At 38.1% G+C, this 16,994-nt stretch overlaps 14 non-coding genes across 14 annotated transcripts; 9 read left to right on the top strand and 5 right to left on the bottom strand.

Annotated features, from left to right (window-relative positions):
• Positions 1-2,103: 2,103 nt before the first annotated feature.
• On the top strand, positions 2,104-2,175 carry TRNAP-UGG (transfer RNA proline (anticodon UGG)). The gene has a single exon. It is a non-coding gene; the product is annotated as a tRNA-Pro (tRNA).
• A 4,331-nt stretch (positions 2,176-6,506) lies between these two features.
• Positions 6,507-6,578, bottom strand: TRNAP-UGG (transfer RNA proline (anticodon UGG)). Its single transcript has one exon. It is a non-coding gene; the product is annotated as a tRNA-Pro (tRNA).
• Positions 6,579-7,236: 658 nt separating this feature from the next.
• On the top strand, positions 7,237-7,308 carry TRNAP-UGG (transfer RNA proline (anticodon UGG)). The gene has a single exon. It is a non-coding gene; the product is annotated as a tRNA-Pro (tRNA).
• A 787-nt stretch (positions 7,309-8,095) lies between these two features.
• On the top strand, positions 8,096-8,167 carry TRNAP-UGG (transfer RNA proline (anticodon UGG)). Its single transcript has one exon. It is a non-coding gene; the product is annotated as a tRNA-Pro (tRNA).
• A 598-nt stretch (positions 8,168-8,765) lies between these two features.
• TRNAP-UGG (transfer RNA proline (anticodon UGG)) lies at positions 8,766-8,837 on the bottom strand. Its single transcript has one exon. It is a non-coding gene; the product is annotated as a tRNA-Pro (tRNA).
• Positions 8,838-8,952: 115 nt separating this feature from the next.
• Positions 8,953-9,024, top strand: TRNAP-UGG (transfer RNA proline (anticodon UGG)). Its single transcript has one exon. It is a non-coding gene; the product is annotated as a tRNA-Pro (tRNA).
• A 517-nt stretch (positions 9,025-9,541) lies between these two features.
• TRNAP-UGG (transfer RNA proline (anticodon UGG)) lies at positions 9,542-9,613 on the top strand. The gene has a single exon. It is a non-coding gene; the product is annotated as a tRNA-Pro (tRNA).
• A 787-nt stretch (positions 9,614-10,400) lies between these two features.
• Positions 10,401-10,472, top strand: TRNAP-UGG (transfer RNA proline (anticodon UGG)). Its single transcript has one exon. It is a non-coding gene; the product is annotated as a tRNA-Pro (tRNA).
• Positions 10,473-11,565: 1,093 nt separating this feature from the next.
• On the bottom strand, positions 11,566-11,637 carry TRNAP-UGG (transfer RNA proline (anticodon UGG)). The gene has a single exon. It is a non-coding gene; the product is annotated as a tRNA-Pro (tRNA).
• Positions 11,638-12,188: 551 nt separating this feature from the next.
• On the bottom strand, positions 12,189-12,260 carry TRNAP-UGG (transfer RNA proline (anticodon UGG)). Its single transcript has one exon. It is a non-coding gene; the product is annotated as a tRNA-Pro (tRNA).
• A 162-nt stretch (positions 12,261-12,422) lies between these two features.
• On the top strand, positions 12,423-12,494 carry TRNAP-UGG (transfer RNA proline (anticodon UGG)). Its single transcript has one exon. It is a non-coding gene; the product is annotated as a tRNA-Pro (tRNA).
• A 442-nt stretch (positions 12,495-12,936) lies between these two features.
• On the bottom strand, positions 12,937-13,008 carry TRNAP-UGG (transfer RNA proline (anticodon UGG)). Its single transcript has one exon. It is a non-coding gene; the product is annotated as a tRNA-Pro (tRNA).
• Positions 13,009-13,150: 142 nt separating this feature from the next.
• On the top strand, positions 13,151-13,222 carry TRNAP-UGG (transfer RNA proline (anticodon UGG)). Its single transcript has one exon. It is a non-coding gene; the product is annotated as a tRNA-Pro (tRNA).
• A 459-nt stretch (positions 13,223-13,681) lies between these two features.
• On the top strand, positions 13,682-13,753 carry TRNAP-UGG (transfer RNA proline (anticodon UGG)). Its single transcript has one exon. It is a non-coding gene; the product is annotated as a tRNA-Pro (tRNA).
• The last annotated feature ends 3,241 nt before the right edge of the window (positions 13,754-16,994 follow it).

The following is a 16,994-nucleotide window of genomic DNA, read 5'->3' as shown; positions in this document are numbered from 1 at the left end:
GGTATATTGGGTGGAATTTTGTATAACCTGAAAGGAAAGTACTCCTAATACTGTAGATACAAAATTTTACTCAAAAAAATCATTCCTTTATTTTTTAAAAGAAATGGAACTGCATTCAAAGTTTTCCAAAATTTTGCTTCGCACACCTGGGAATCGGCCCAACTAAAATCTGTTAGAAATTACACCCTGCATTTTTATTGCATCGATCGTTAGGGTTAAATATAAGGATGAAATCTCTCTAACAAACTTGAGAAATAAAATGAAAGGAAAACCATGATTTTTTACAGAAAATTGTATGGTGGTTAATTTTCGAAAAAAAAATGGAAATCTTTGAATGCAGTTCTCTTTCTTTTCAAAAATAAAGGAATGTTTTCTTTGAGTAAAATTTTCTCTCTACAGTATTAAGAGTACTTCCCCTCCAGGTGGCATTACAAAATTCCACCCTGTATAGAGTGGATAAAACGTGCATTTACAGGAATGATAACACCCACTTATTATTCTTACGACGTGTACGTGTCTGCGGCACGTTGTTGCAAAAACTCTGCAATAAGAGACGGTTTTGTTTTAAAGTTTTCCTTATGGAGGTGCTTGTAGCTTTGTAAGGGAGTGATGGGATTAACGCCCGTATTGACAAATATTAAACTGTGGACGCACAGAGTGACACACGAACCAATCACAGAGCTCTATTCAACGCTGTGCGTTCAATTTGTTGCTTCACTTAAGCAAGCAAGTGAATACGGACGTAAGCAACATAATTATTGTGTTAAGCAACCGTTGTGTATCTAAGTGGATGACCGTTACAAACAAAATGAGTATATTAATTAAACCATCCTTGGTTTTATTGTATACTCTGTTTCGACCGCTAGTTCGTTTTAAGCAAAATGATGTCCACTGCTGGACAAAGGCTTTCCCACTACGTTCGGTCCTTTAATTCATACCTTCACCAGATCGTCAGTATACCTAGTAAGAGGCCAGCCCTCATTACATCTTCCGGCCCGTGGTTGCTAGTAAAGAACTTTGACGAGTATATTTATTTATTTATAGAAACCAACAGCGATACATGAGCATATTCTGTTTAGGGATAAGGAATTACTTCATATAGTATCGATAAATCTGTAGTAAGACCCCACTACATTCTCAAAATAATATCCTTAATGGAAAGTATTTTCCCGCCCACGAAGATGTGTACTCAGCTAGTAATTTACAAAAAGAACATCTCCGTAAGCTTAACATAATCTTCAGTATTTTTTCAGTAAAATTTCCCAGGTTTTTTCCTCACAAAACTAGCAACTCCAGCTCCCTTGTCGGCTCTTTAGCTATTCCTCCGGGAACTCCCAAATCTTGGATACAACCCAAGTCTCGTGTTCGAGAACACGTTTTAAAAGCCAACAAAGTATGTAGAATTCTGTAAAGTTGCCGGGTTTTGATCTGGTATTTTATTTTGGAGTTCATTTAAAAAGGATTCTGTTTTCTTTTTAACAAGGGTTGCTTTTATTTTATTTAAAGGGTCAAAGGAACGTGGGTGAATATAAGGGATTATGTTCTTAACCTATTTTACTATTTTTAGCAGATATTTCCTTAAAAGTAGGCGATACCTTCCGAAAATTCCCGTAAACAGAAAAGAAGTAGGTACGAGTACTTATACTCGTATACTTTGAAAACAATTTGGAAGCCAAATATCACCCCTTTACATAATTTTTCCGGGAAAATGTGGGAAAATTTGCTTATTTTTGGATCACAAACATCGAAATTGATTCACTCACTTGTATAGCAAACGTAGCAACATGACATAGACAGTTACCTTTGGTATTGATTACGTTTGCTTTGTATGTAGGCATTATTTTTTTTGTGTTTCGACAGCTGGAGGTAAGATATCCAGTTCCTCTGTAGTTGAGGATTTTGGGTGAAGCTCTTTTTCACCTACAGCTTGATCTACTTTCAATAACTGAAGACATACTAAGAGCGTTGTGGTTAAAAAATGACCACTTTGAATAATTATATTTACCAAATTATAGCACGCAATGAACAACTGTTTCAGTATGGTGATGTTTAAACAGGTGTAATTGAAGATTATGTTGAATTCAGAAGCGATGGTGTTCAAGCGGCTCGTTGGTCTAGTGGTATGATACTCGCTTTGGGTGTGAGTGGTCCCGGGTTCAAATCCCGGGCGGGCCCTGTTTTGCTTCAACTATTTTTAAGATAGGAGAGTAAGGTATATCCAATAAGATCAAATTAGCAAATTGAAGGAAGAAAATAATTGTTAGGTTAAAGGGACTAACTTTTTCCGTCTGTTAATCTACATTGCGTCGTTCATATTATTATGCTCATATTCTATGTCAAAAATTACAAGTTTACAGGAGAGTAAAAAAACAGCGTACGGGAAAAAAATCTTTCAAGACACCAAAATGTTTTTTAACTAATGTTTCCTAAGCAGTTTGTTCTTTTTATTATAAATATAAAAGTCTCCATGAATAATTTATATTTTGTTAGATTTTTTTTTGAATTTTTTGTCATTGAACAAATTGCAATATAAACGACGATTGGTTATATGGTATATTTAAGGATATTTTCTTTTGGTTAGATATTTTGTACACAGATATCGTCAGCGTCAAATAGTTAGTAAAAAGAAGCTTAATTTCGCAACACGTCTTTGTTACAATTGGAATAAGGTGGTGTTGTCAATTTTTTGGCCACTGGGTGTCACGAACTACGCCCGTATTCACAAACGATACTTACTTAAGTGAAGCAGAAAATCGAACGCACAGCGTTGAATAGAGCTTTGTGATTGGTTTATTTGTCACCCTGTGCGTCCACGCGCACTGTGAGACCTCATAGTAATGTTTGTGAATACGGGCGTGACGCCCGTATTCACAATACAAGACTGACTATACTAATAAGAGATCTTTTAGAATATGTTAAGTTTCGAGGAAATTAAGTTTTAGACATTCTAATAAAGAGACAAAAACACTAAGCGCTCGTACGCGGTATGACTACAGAAACTTCTGGAATTTCAGCCAGCACTAATTGCAGCGTTGATTAAAAGTACGCAATTAAACGCTTGCTTTTATTGTATCTGGTCTAATGTGTTGTAACAACTGGGGTTAACATTTGTATCTCTTTTTAGACAATCTGGTTGATTCATTCACGTGAATCTTGTTGATTCAAAAGTGTGAATTTAATTCGAAGTGGACTAAAGTGAAAACTTTGAAGACGCATATCGAGAAATCAGAAATTAATCAAGGAATTGTCATGAGTTTTTAGCTGCTTGCTATGATAATCATCAAGTCATTTAGAAAAACATGACTCTCTTCAATTTACGAGAGGCAAATGGAAAAGGCCTGTACTGCCCACACTGGCCCGACGGCTTGGGGAGGCTAATGCCCGTTTTCACCATCAATTCCTAATTTATAAGTGACCTCTATGGTAACAAATAACAAGAGTTTTGTTGTCATAGGGGTCTGTAAAAATTAGGGATTGATGTTGAGAACGGGCATAAGTCTCTTTTTAAATAAAAGTCCATTTCTAGCTCTGAAGTAAAAATTCATTAGAAGTCCAGAAATCTACCAAAAAGGCAAAATCTACCTCTAAAATAAAAGCTGCAGACAACGCGAGCTAAGCGCGATTCAGAACTACTCACAATTTAATTTGGGCGAGAAAATAAAGTCACAACCATGACGCTTCATAGCGCTTGAGATAAAGGAATTTCGTGGAGCTCCAACATTTTGATCCTGACGACATTTTTCAGCTGAATTTCAAGCTCGTTGATGTTTGTGGGTAAAACGTTTGATATTTGCCGAGGAGAATATTATACGTGGAACATACGTAGTAGGTACTTAATATTTTTTCGTTAGCGTCGAATCTTTGTCGATATTTCTTTAAAATTGTGTGTTTAGCGCAGGAAGTATTTAATGTTGTGACAGAATTTTTGGTTACAGATTCGTTCGTTCGTTCGTTTCAGCCAAATGACGTCCACTGCTGGACAAAGGCCTCCTCCAAGGTTTTCCACAATGCACGGTCCTGCGTTGCCCGCATCCAGGCTCTTCCCGCGACCTTTACCAGATCGTCGGTCCACCTAGTAGGAGGCCTGCCCACGCTACGTCTTCCAGTAGGTTACAGATTATATGTATTTTTTTTTGGTAAATTAAAATCTAACTGAAGCAACGATTGCATAGTCGAACGGTGAAGGAGTTGGACTAGCCGACTCATGATCAGAGGAACGCGGGTTCGACCCCCGCCACCACCGCTCGACTATTAAGGCTTAGTTGCACCACATGTCTTTGAACGTAACTATAACGATAACCGGTGCTTTTTGTATAGATTTTGACAGATATTCGACGTTTGTCTAAGTTAAAGTAAGATGGTGCAACCCAGTCTTTAAAAATTAGAGCTTGAAAAATTATTGATCTTTATTAAAAACGATTCCTGAAAGATTGTAGGTAGATAATGAGTGAATCTACTTATCATTAGTGGACTGTGGGAGCTAGATAAGCGTAGTACAAGAGACATTACAGGCAGTGTTGCTAGTCGACAAATTAGGCCATAAATTAACAAACACAATTACTCGAGTCTGGCTCGATTAAAGACTAAACCACAGCCCGGATGAAACGGCCAGAACAGTTCGATCATACAGAAAAAAAAAGGCCAGATATCTCCTAATTACTGATTTATTTATTTAGGACAACCAACAAGACAGACACAAGTACAGGCAAAGGAGTTTACATACATATTCGATTCGATCATACAAGGAAATCTCGAGGATAGAGTATTGCATTGCACGCTCCATCACTTTTAGGGGGCCTGGACTCTGGAGGCTTTTAAGCTACTATGTTTCAGTTCCGTATGGGATCACAGGTAATATACACGGATCTAAGACCTAGTGACATCGGCGGTATTTTGGATAAGAAAATATCTCGAAGCTTCGCGATCGCTGCCGAGCTGAGTTGAGAATGATTGACCTCTTTCTCGATGTTAGATGTAGATCTAACATGTATGAAAGTTAATATGTGGGCTAACCGAGTATGTAGATACTGGACCATTTATTCCAGATATAAGTACCAACGTAATTGTCAACAGTATCGAGTGTAGTTCCCAACCTTCAGATGAGAGGGTGTGATGTGGACATTTTATTTTGGCATACTTATTTTTCGTCTTGTCCGTCCGTGTTCATTTTAAGAAAATATGACGTTTGGAAAACAGCCAAATGTACTGGTATCTGGACCTGGTGGTATGGCGGTTCTGTTTAAGCTGTGTTTAGGCTTGTACATTCGTAATGCGGATTATACGAATCACGGTGACGCGGCCCAGTCGAGTAATCAGTGGTAATGATGCTTTGGAAGCTAAGTGTATCACAGTCAAAAGACATGACCTAATTACTACGTAATGTCATATAAATTGGTACATAAGACGAACGAATTTCATAAGGCGTCATTAGCCGAACGGTGAAGGCGAAGGACTGGCCGACTCCAAGGAACACGAGTTCGAACCCAACCCCAGTTCGACTATTGTAGAGAACCCACTCGTAAAGCTTATTAGTACTTATTAGCTTACCATGAGGGGTAGGCTGGACTTTTCTTTCAATACGTAACCCTCCTTTTGACGCAGTTGGGTAAAGAAGAGGCATTATTTAACAGTTAATCCTAAAACTGACCAAAACATTTTAACAGCTGAAAAACTCAATGAAATACAACAACTGTTCACAATTTAGTAACTTGATTTGATTTCAACAAACTTGCCGCGCTTAAATCGCTTTTCGAAGTTAACTATTCTCTGGAGGCACGATTCCGTTCAGAAATATAACTTTGCTTGGGCAGAGTTTGAAATCAATTGAATTCAAAGTGAAATGGGACGTCTGGGGAGTTTGTTGTACTGGCGACATGATTATGTTTTTAAAGGGGTTCGTTTGCTTGTCAATTAGTTAAAAGTTAAACTTATTTGCCACTCTTTTTGTGGATGTCGTGAAGGTGGCCTATGGACATAATTATGCGAACATCAGGCCTCCTTAACCTATCGACCTATCTTGGCAGTACAGGGAGTGTGGCTTAATCCAATGCCTCTGATAAATTACACAGGGCTTTTACATTAGAGATTAAAGTGAACTGAAGAACCTTCATTGTTATCAAACAAAAAACTACAAAGGCTGAGTTGCACCACCTAACTTTAACAGTAACTATAACGATAACCGGTGTTTTTTGGATGGAGTTTGACAGACTTTTGATATTTGTCAAAGTTAAAGTAAGATGGTGTAACCCAGCCTTAGAAGACAAAGAATTTTGGCCAAGACTGTCTCTCAGCGATGCTCCCTACACGACACGCAAGACAATTTAGAAAAGATCGTTATGTTTCCGATTTTGAATTCAATATCGGATCCATCGTGCCACTATTGAAATGAATCATATTTATTAATCAAAAAATCGTTGTACATTATAATTTCAAAAAAGTAACTGCAAAAGTTGAGGTTCACTTGATGATGAGTAAACCACAGAGATAAGAGAATCTGGCAAAAAGAAGGGCCCGTCCGGGATTTGAACCCGGGACCACTCACACCCAAAGCGAGTATCATACCACTAGACCAACGAGCCGCTTGCAAATGGTCTTTTATACAACCACCAGAAGGTTTAACGTGTTTTAGAAACACTTGAATAAATAGTCAAGCACTTTATACTGAAACGTTAATTGAAATTATTTTTTCAGATTGCTGCCCAATCGAGAAAAAAATGAAGAAAGTGATGGTAACATTAATCTATCAATTCAACCCAGGGTTTGCTATAACCACTGAGCTAACTGAGCTATCAGTAATGAACAAGTCAGTCAGATTTAAAAACGGTTTTTCAGATCACTGCCCAATCGAGATGGTGAAATGAAGAAAATTATTATAGGATCTTCACTTGTTCATTAACTAACCATTGAGCTACTGAGCTAATGGAGTAAGAATGCTAGTTCGCCACAGTAAAAATACTCAAGAATTAGGGAGATAAGTAGTGTTTCAATATTTGAAAATTAATAAAGTAGTTATTATTGATGGGCCAAAACNAACATCATCATCATGTCACGTCATTGTGATTTCCACTGGAGGAGGACGACCCTTTCTTATTTACTGATGTCAAAAGGAAGGATTTGACCTACATTTCCCAATGGAAAACCAATTATTCATATAAATCGAACTACTAGGTTATTGTGTATTCAAGTGTAGTGAAACTGTAATGGTTCTGGTAGTGAAATAAAATGTACCATGTAAGCGGCTCGTTGGTCTAGTGGTATGATACTCGCTTTGGGTGTGAGTGGTCCCGGGTTCAAATCCCGGACGGGCCCTGTTTTTGGATAAAGTGAACAAACTTAATTAAGGCTCAAAGTACAAACATCCGACGTATCCCCACGATATTTCTTCCTTTTTATTATAATTCTTTTTAATCGCAGGAAAACGAGGAATTAAATACAGTTAGTGACGTTCAACGTATTAGAAGAGCTTTTTTTTCCATACACTTCACTTGACACTTGATGGCAATGGGCAGGGCACTTAGTACGCAGAACTGACGGCCGATGGGGCAGAAAGGTTCTGGAATGGAGGCCGCGTACCGGAAAACGCAGCGAGGGACGTCCACCTACAAGGTGGACCGACGACATCGTAAAGGTAGCAGGGAAGCGCTGGACGCAGGCTGCTACCAATCGATCAACATGGAAAGCATTGGGGGAGGCCTATGTTCAGCAGTGGACGTCCTATGGCTGAAATGATGATGATGATGATGATGATGACTTGATTGCATACAATCAGGATGCAAGTTTTATGTTTGCGGGCCTTGTAAACGGAAAAGTTACTTTGATTTTAGTGACTATTCTGGTTTGCTTTGAATCGGACTATTATTCAAAACTTGCAGAGAATCATCATAATCATCATCAACATCATCATCATGTCATGTCATTGTGATTTCCACCGGAGGAGGACGACCCTTTCTTATTAACTGAAGTCAAAAGGAAGGATTTGAACTACATTTCCCAACGGAAAACCAATTCATACCAATCGAACTACTAGGTTATTGTGTATTCAAGTGTGTTGAAAATGTAATGGTTCTGGTAGTGAAATAAAATGTACCATGTAAGCGGCTCGTTGGTCTAGTGGTATGATACTCGCTTTGGGTGTGAGTGGTCCCGGGTTCAAATCCCGGACGGGCCCTGTTTTTGGAAAAAGCCATTGAACAATGTGGTTTAGTCATTCGTAATGTATAAACTTTGTCCAAAATATCGCCCCACATTATTCTTAAGAGTCAGTACATTCTGATGAAAATATTACTGTTGCTATTTCTATTTTTATTTTCAAGTAACAAGGTTTTATACTGTTTTTCTTTAACTCATTAAATTCACTGAGTAGTACAGATAGTATACTTAAAATAAGATAAAAATGACTGAGTTTGTTGCGGCGCTTTTTCTCAGCACTTGCCAAATGTTAATCTCAAAGCGCTGGTAGGGCAATGAGATTATAAGACATGTAGAAGCTCCATATGAGCTTTTTTTAATTTAATTTTTATTTTAATTTAATATTTGACGATTTGTAGCACTATTTAATAGTCCATGTAAATAAAAAGAAATTTTGACTTTGACTTTAAAACCTTTATCACAAGGTTTCAAGCTTAAACAAGATTCACTCCCTAAGACCAAACCAAGTCTGGTAAATCCATTTTGATTCACCTACATTTCTTATCCCATTGTAATATTTGTTTGAGCAATCTATTTCACGGAGTTCGCTCCTGCTTTGTATTCATGAGATCCTTATAGGGCCCGTCCGGGATTTGAACCCGGGACCACTCACACCCAAAGCGAGTATCATACCACTAGACCAACGAGCCGCTTGTAGACGGTCTTTTATAAAACCACCAGAAGTTTTAACGTGTTTTAGAAAACAACATTATGGCAGTTTAGCAACATTGTAATGGATTGTTTTTAGGCAACTTAACGCCATGCGGCTCGTTGGTCTAGTGGTATGATACTCGCTTTGGGTGTGAGTGGTCCCGGGTTCAAATCCCGGACGGGCCCTATTTTTAGATAAAGTGAACAAACTTAATTAAGGCTCAATATACTAACATCCGACGTATCCCCCACGATATTTCTTCCTTTTTATTCTAATTCCTTTCTTTCGCAGGAAAACGTGGAATTAAATACATTTAGCGACGTTCAACGTAATTAAGAAAAGCTTTTGCCTTTTTTTATTCCATACACTTGTTTGCACAAAAGATTGCAAGTTTCATCTTTGCGGGCCTTTTAAAAGGAAAAAGTTACTTTGATTTTAGTGACTATTCTGGTTTGCTTTGCATTGGACTATTATTCAAGACTTGCAGAGAATCATCAACATCATCATCATGTCACGTCATTGTGATTTCCACTGGAGGAGGACGACCCTTTCTTATTTACTGATGTCAAAAGGAAGGATTTGACCTACATTTCCCAATGGAAAACCAATTATTCATATAAATCGAACTACTAGGTTATTGTGTATTCAAGTGTAGTGAAACTGTAATGGTTCTGGTAGTGAAATAAAATGTACCATGTAAGCGGCTCGTTGGTCTAGTGGTATGATACTCGCTTTGGGTGTGAGTGGTCCCGGGTTCAAATCCCGGACGGGCCCTGTTTTTGGATAAAGTGAACAAACTTAATTAAGGCTCAAAGTACAAACATCCGACGTATCCCCACGATATTTCTTCCTTTTTATTATAATTCTTTTTAATCGCAGGAAAACGAGGAATTAAATACAGTTAGTGACGTTCAACGTATTAGAAGAGCTTTTTTTTCCATACACTTCACTTGACACTTGATGGCAATGGGCAGGGCACTTAGTACGCAGAACTGACGGCCGATGGGGCAGAAAGGTTCTGGAATGGAGGCCGCGTACCGGAAAACGCAGCGAGGGACGTCCACCTACAAGGTGGACCGACGACATCGTAAAGGTAGCAGGGAAGCGCTGGACGCAGGCTGCTACCAATCGATCAACATGGAAAGCATTGGGGGAGGCCTATGTTCAGCAGTGGACGTCCTATGGCTGAAATGATGATGATGATGATGATGATGACTTGATTGCATACAATCAGGATGCAAGTTTTATGTTTGCGGGCCTTGTAAACGGAAAAGTTACTTTGATTTTAGTGACTATTCTGGTTTGCTTTGAATCGGACTATTATTCAAAACTTGCAGAGAATCATCATAATCATCATCAACATCATCATCATGTCATGTCATTGTGATTTCCACCGGAGGAGGACGACCCTTTCTTATTAACTGAAGTCAAAAGGAAGGATTTGAACTACATTTCCCAACGGAAAACCAATTCATACCAATCGAACTACTAGGTTATTGTGTATTCAAGTGTGTTGAAAATGTAATGGTTCTGGTAGTGAAATAAAATGTACCATGTAAGCGGCTCGTTGGTCTAGTGGTATGATACTCGCTTTGGGTGTGAGTGGTCCCGGGTTCAAATCCCGGACGGGCCCTGTTTTTGGAAAAAGCCATTGAACAATGTGGTTTAGTCATTCGTAATGTATAAACTTTGTCCAAAATATCGCCCCACATTATTCTTAAGAGTCAGTACATTCTGATGAAAATATTACTGTTGCTATTTCTATTTTTATTTTCAAGTAACAAGGTTTTATACTGTTTTTCTTTAACTCATTAAATTCACTGAGTAGTACAGATAGTATACTTAAAATAAGATAAAAATGACTGAGTTTGTTGCGGCGCTACTTCTCAGCACTTGCCAAATGTTAATCTCAAAGCGCTGGTAGGGCAATGAGATTATAAGACATGTAGAGGCTCCATATGAGCTTTTTTTTAATTTAATTTTTATTTTAATTTAATATTTGACGATTTGTAGCACTATTTAATAGTCCATGTAAATAAAAAGAAATTTGTGACTTTGACTTTGAAACCTTTATCACAAGGTTTCAAGTTTAAACAAGATTTACTCCCTAAGACCAAACCAAGTCTGGTAAATCCATTTTGATTCACCTCCATTTCTTATCCCATTGTAATATTTGTTTGAGCAATCTATTTCACGGAGTTCGCTCCTGCTTTGTATTCATGAGATCCTTATGTTTAGTAATAATGTACTTATTTGTGTTGTAACCGAATGAATAACGTTATGGGGATGTTTGGATTGCTCTGTTTAAGTTACGTTAGGCTTTGATATTGAAGTTTATATTTTGAAAAGAAGTTGAATTTTATATCACCGATAGTTCAAATTGGCAATGCTTGTAGGTGGCTGTGGGAAAGTTTCGAAAGAACATGATGGGCTGAAATGCAGTATGGGTAAGCTTCCCACTCAGTGGACCGATGACCTGGAAGTAATTTTTCAGAACAGTAAACGTAAGCAAATGAGCGTGAAATTTTAATTATATTTGGTGGTATCCCTCTATGGACTAACCGGGGCTAAAAATTAGAGTTAGGAAAATGTATAGAAACGTTTCTAAATAGTAAATAGTTTTTTTTTACTTATATAAAAACTCATAAAACTCATTTATTTCTGTAAATAAGCTTAAAAAAAGCACTTTTACTATGACCATTATAAAGTCGTTTACTCCAAAAACAGGGCCCGTCCGGGATTTGAACCCGGGACCACTCACACCCAAAGCGAGTATCATACCACTAGACCAACGAGCCGCTTGTATGAACCTTTTTAGAGCACCACCAGTAATTTCAACTAATTTCAACAACATTTGAATAAATAAAGAAAATCTTATATTCATTGGTNTTGAATTTGAAAATTTCGAAAAGAAGTTGAATCACCTATAGTTCAATTGGTGGGCGGGAGTTTGCATCGTGCGGTCCACACAGCTTATGACCGCAGTCTGGGAGGAACACTATCTGTGATCGCGATCCTCATTAGTGAGGGACCGAGGAAGAAGAAGAAGAATAGTTCAATTGGCAATGCTTGTAGGTGGCTGTGGGAAAGTTTCGAAAGAACATGATAGACTGAAAGATGCAGTGTGGGTAAGCTTCCCACTCAGTGGACCGATGACCTGGAAGTAATTTTTCAGAATAGTAAACGTAAACGAATGAGCGTGACATTTATGTACCTATTTGGTGGTATCGAAATGGTGGTATCAATAAAAATTAAGGTAAAGAAAACGTATACAAACGTTTTGAACATACTAAATAGTTTTTTTTTTTACTTTTGTGATCTTTTAACAAAGCCGTTTACTCCAAAAACAGGGCCCGTCCGGGATTTGAACCCGGGACCACTCACACCCAAAGCGAGTATCATACCACTAGACCAACGAGCCGCTTGAGAAGTAATTTTTACAAAACCACTAGTAGCTTCTATTAATTTTGACACCACTTGAAAAAACAAAAAAATTACAAACTGGAGTCTACTAGTCTATTATACCAAGTGTTTAAAAATTAGCCTAAACTACTGTTGGTGTCACGAAAACGACAACACAAGCGGCTCGTTGGTCTAGTGGTATGATACTCGCTTTGGGTGTGAGTGGTCCCGGGTTCAAATCCCGGACGGGCCCTATTTTTGGAAGAAGCGGCAAACAAAAGACATAAAAGACTCAATGAACGTGTTTTGTCTTCCGGCGAACAATGACATATTATTATGTTTTGACTTTTTATCATTTTATTTTTACTCACTCACATCTGGAGTAATTCCTTATTTCATTGATCTCCACTGTTTTATCAAAGGCACAAAGAGAATATTATGTTTAAAGTTACATTTTCCAGACGGGTTAGGGAGGCCGGATTTCAGTTGTGTAGTACCGAAAGATTAGAATAGGAATTAATTAAATATTACTTGTTACTTTTCCCATGGATATTGTAAAATTAAGGCAAAGTAACGGACTAAAAATTAATTTATTACGAAAAAATATTGAACACATAAAGTTCAGATTAACTTCATCATCATTAGTTAGCCTGTTACAGACGGACTGCATTATTATGGTAAGTTATGCCAAAACAGGGCCCGTCCGGGATTTGAACCCGGGACCACTCACACCCAAAGCGAGTATCATACCACTAGACCAACGAGCCGCATGGCAATAAGTTGCCTAAAAACAATCCATTACAATGCTGCTATAATGTTACCAATGAATATAAGATTTTCTTTATTTATTCAAATGTTGTTGAAATTAGTTGAAATTACTGGTGGTGCTCTAAAAAGATTCATACAAGCGGCTCGTTGGTCTAGTGGTATGATACTCGCTTTGGGTGTGAGTGGTCCCGGGTTCAAATCCCGGACGGGCCCTTCTTTTTGCGTTATTTATCTCTCTAATTCCTGGGCTACACACACCGCGCTTGTGATGCGTTTAGTCAAATATTCGCGTATAGTTCGGTGCTTTTTTGCGCAGTTATAGTCGCAAGTCTTCGCTCAGCTGTCACCCGAATGTTATCGCTATGTGTGTGGCCCCACTTTAATTGCCTGAATTGTGGCGAACTGTCATGTTTTCATAAACAATGTAAATGGTGCTCTGCTCAATTATGGTAAGAGCAGTCGGCTGAAAAGAACGAGTTGAATGCTAGTTCAGATTCCATACGAGATATTATGAGACAGTTCATTTCTTCATTCAAAACTACTTGATGAGAAGCCGTTTGAAAGTTAAAATTTTACCCATCAATGCCTACGTAACGTATATGGTTGTTTATTCAAGTGTTTCAAAACTTAGTTTCAACTACTCATGGTTGTATTCACAACCTGTTTACAAGCGGCTCGTTGGTCTAGTGGTATGATACTCGCTTTGGGTGTGAGTGGTCCCGGGTTCAAATCCCGGACGGGCCCTGTTTTGGTTCTCACAGCTACCAATCATGATTCGTATGTAAGTTTAGTATCCGTTACTTATTAAGTTTCTTCCGCCACAACTCTTCTCAGGTTTGTAGTTCCGAAGTGGTAGTAGGGCAAGTTAAGACATCAACTGTACTGTGGCAATACTACAATACGTTTACACTGCGGCACCATCGAGCTACGCGGATCGCTCGCTTATCATGTCGGATAGCCTACTGATGGAAGCCACGTAAAGTAGGTAGTGTAAATAGGTATTTTTCTTTGACTAACTAAAGTTCAGGTTCGTTTTAATTTTTTTTCGAAGTCAATTCTTTTACTGATTCGTGATCAGAATAAGCTACTTAATCAAATCCTTAAATATGGCGAGGATTGAAACCAACAGCCTGTATATTGCCTTGAAAATGTCCTATAATAAAGATTTTTTGAATTATTCGCCAGATTAGCCCTCTCTTTTTCATACTAAGTACCGTGATTTATCCTGATTTATTGCTAGTTTAGATTAAAGCTAAAGTACTATTCATACATTCAGGCCAAACTTGGTGCCAAGCTTAGATGTTATCAGTTCCACAAATACATAGTTTGTAGTAGCAGCGTGAATAAGACCCTGGCTCCATAGCCAAGAGCTTGGCTTGGTCACGCTTGACATTTTAACCTTAGTAATAATACTGTGTACTACCGTAAACGAACTAAAGTCGCTGACATAGCCCGACGGATTAGCAAGCTGAAGTGGCAATGGGCAGGGCACATAGTACGCAGAACTGACGGCCGATGGGGCAGCAAAGTTCTGGAATGGAGGCCGCGTACCGGAAAACGCAGCGTGGGACGTCCACCTACAAGGTGGACCGAGAACATCGTAAAGGTAGCTGGGAAGCGCTGGATGCAGGCCGCTACCAATCGATCAACGTGGAAAGCATTAGAGGAGGCCGTTCAGCAGTGGACGTCCTATGGCTGAAATGAAGATGATGATTAATAATACTGCTGGAAAATCGATTGCTAGTTTTTCTTTTTTTGAGGCAAAATGTTTTCAAATATCTCCTGCCACATATCCACATATCCCGTTTGCCTCCTGTCACATAAAAAAAATCTTGGATGGTAAAGATGATGAAAATATTTTTTGTTAATTGATCTTGATATGACTGCTGGGGCAGCAAAGTTCTCGTAGACGAGTGGACATAGTGTGGCAGGATCCCCACTAGATGGACCGATGATCTGGTGAGGGTCGCGGGAGATGCTTGTATGCGGGCGCCGCGCAGGACCGGTCATTGTGGAAATCCTTAGGAGAGGTCTTTCTTTAGTGGACGTCATTTGGCTCAAACGAACGATCTTGATATTGATCGGGACATTATAATATGCATTTCGAAACACAGGACAATATTGTTTTATCGCAATGGATTACGAAAACTGTGAAAAATGCGCAACGGAGCTTCTTAATAAACACTGCGCCATTTATGGTGTTAATTTAGTTATAGCAATTCTAAAACTATTTTTTACCCGTTTTCACCATCAATCCTTAATTTGTTAAGTGACCCCTAACCCTATGGTAACACATGACAGGAATTTTGTTATCATAGGGGTCACTTAAAAGTTAGGGATTGATGGTGAAAACGGGAATTAGTTGACTATAGTGTATGAGTACCAGCGTGCCTAGTTATAGCAATACTAAAACTATTTCTTGTGTACTATAGCGTGTGAGTACCAGCGTACCTCTATGCTATATGGCTTGGCCCTTACAAACACATACAGCATGTAAATCTCAATGCATTAAGCGGATTGCTTCTGTGCTTCACGTTGTTAGTAAACTAGTTTGTTGTTTCAACAAAACGAGCTATTTTACTTTGTAATATTACTTTGAGACTGTAATATTTGCTATTGTAGAGTTACCTTTAACCTTCGGCAGGCAACACTTTTTTTGTATACGTAAAAGGCAACAGGGGTGACCAGTCACCCCACAAATATAATTTGAAATAAAATAGCTTTGTAATGAAAAATCAAACTTATTAATGATTAGATCTATTACTTTGTTTCATTATAAAACTAAAAATGCTTTCATTTAACAGTTTATATATTTTTAATAAATTAATTTTTGACATAAAACACAGTTAAAGCAAATACCTTTTCGATTTTCAGGGCATGAGGGTAGTTGACATTTTATACGAGATGTCATAACTTTTTTGTTCAGTTTTCTTTGACACAGCACTCACCTTGCCTGCTTCTATAACTTTGCTGAAGGTGCACCCTCAGGAGGTCCCTAGTTCATATTTAGAATGCCATGTGTAATTGCTCTATAATTCTCGCATCTCTTGCAAGAGTTACTATTTTCGTCGAGGTGTTTGACTTCAAGGTGATGAAACCAAGAAGACTAAACATGTATGTTCTTACATAGTAGCACATTTTGTTTGAATTGTGCTAGTAAAACGTCATCGTCGTAACAATTTTCGCTATTGGAAATAAAGTATTCCTCCTCCGACTGAACTGAGATTATAGTCTTCAATTTTAGAAATCTTATTATCATCTAAGCAGCGTTTATCATAGGAATTGACATCAGCAAGTCCATGAAAGTATTTTTCGATTTGATCATCCGAAAACAAAGCCATTTTTACTCCAAAACCAACCATTTACTTTAGCAACACGAAAAAATAAAGTATACGTAAAAGGCAACAGGGGTGATGAGTCACCCCAGCAGTGTCAAAATATCAAAAACATGAACCTAACGTGATATATTGACGTATGCGACTGATAGCTCTCCCTCCAATTAGAGAATAGACCAAACGACAGAAAGACACAACAACTGCAACTAAACGTATCAAGACTTTTTTGAACTAGTGGGGTGACTGGTCACCCCTGTTGCCTTCCGAAGGTTAATTATTTAAACTCCAGTAAAATCTATATTTAAATAGTTTCTTTCTAACACAGTGGTGACTGAGTTTGTTTATTTATTTATTTATTTATTTTTGGGAAACATACAGTCACAATATAATTTAACTTAGGTGCAGTAAGACAACACGTAAACCAATTAAGTTTCCACAGTTAACTATACACATAAAGTTGGGCAAACCATTATTTTCTTATGGAAATTATAAACATACATAAAAAAAGTAAATAAAGTGACAAAGAAAAATTATCGACTATTATTAATAAAGGAGCGAACTGCAAACACCACCTGACGCACGCAATTTAGTTGCCACAAAACAATTATTGCGGCGCTTCTTCTCAGCACTTACCAAATGTTGGTCTTGAA

Source organism: Ostrinia furnacalis, unplaced genomic scaffold (genome assembly GCF_004193835.3).
Source record: "Ostrinia furnacalis isolate ACB-3 unplaced genomic scaffold, ASM419383v2 OfSCF2824, whole genome shotgun sequence".
Classification (NCBI taxonomy): domain Eukaryota; kingdom Metazoa; phylum Arthropoda; class Insecta; order Lepidoptera; family Crambidae; genus Ostrinia; species Ostrinia furnacalis.
Note: the sequence above shows the minus strand (reverse complement) of the source record. Positions and strands in the feature narration are given on the sequence as shown.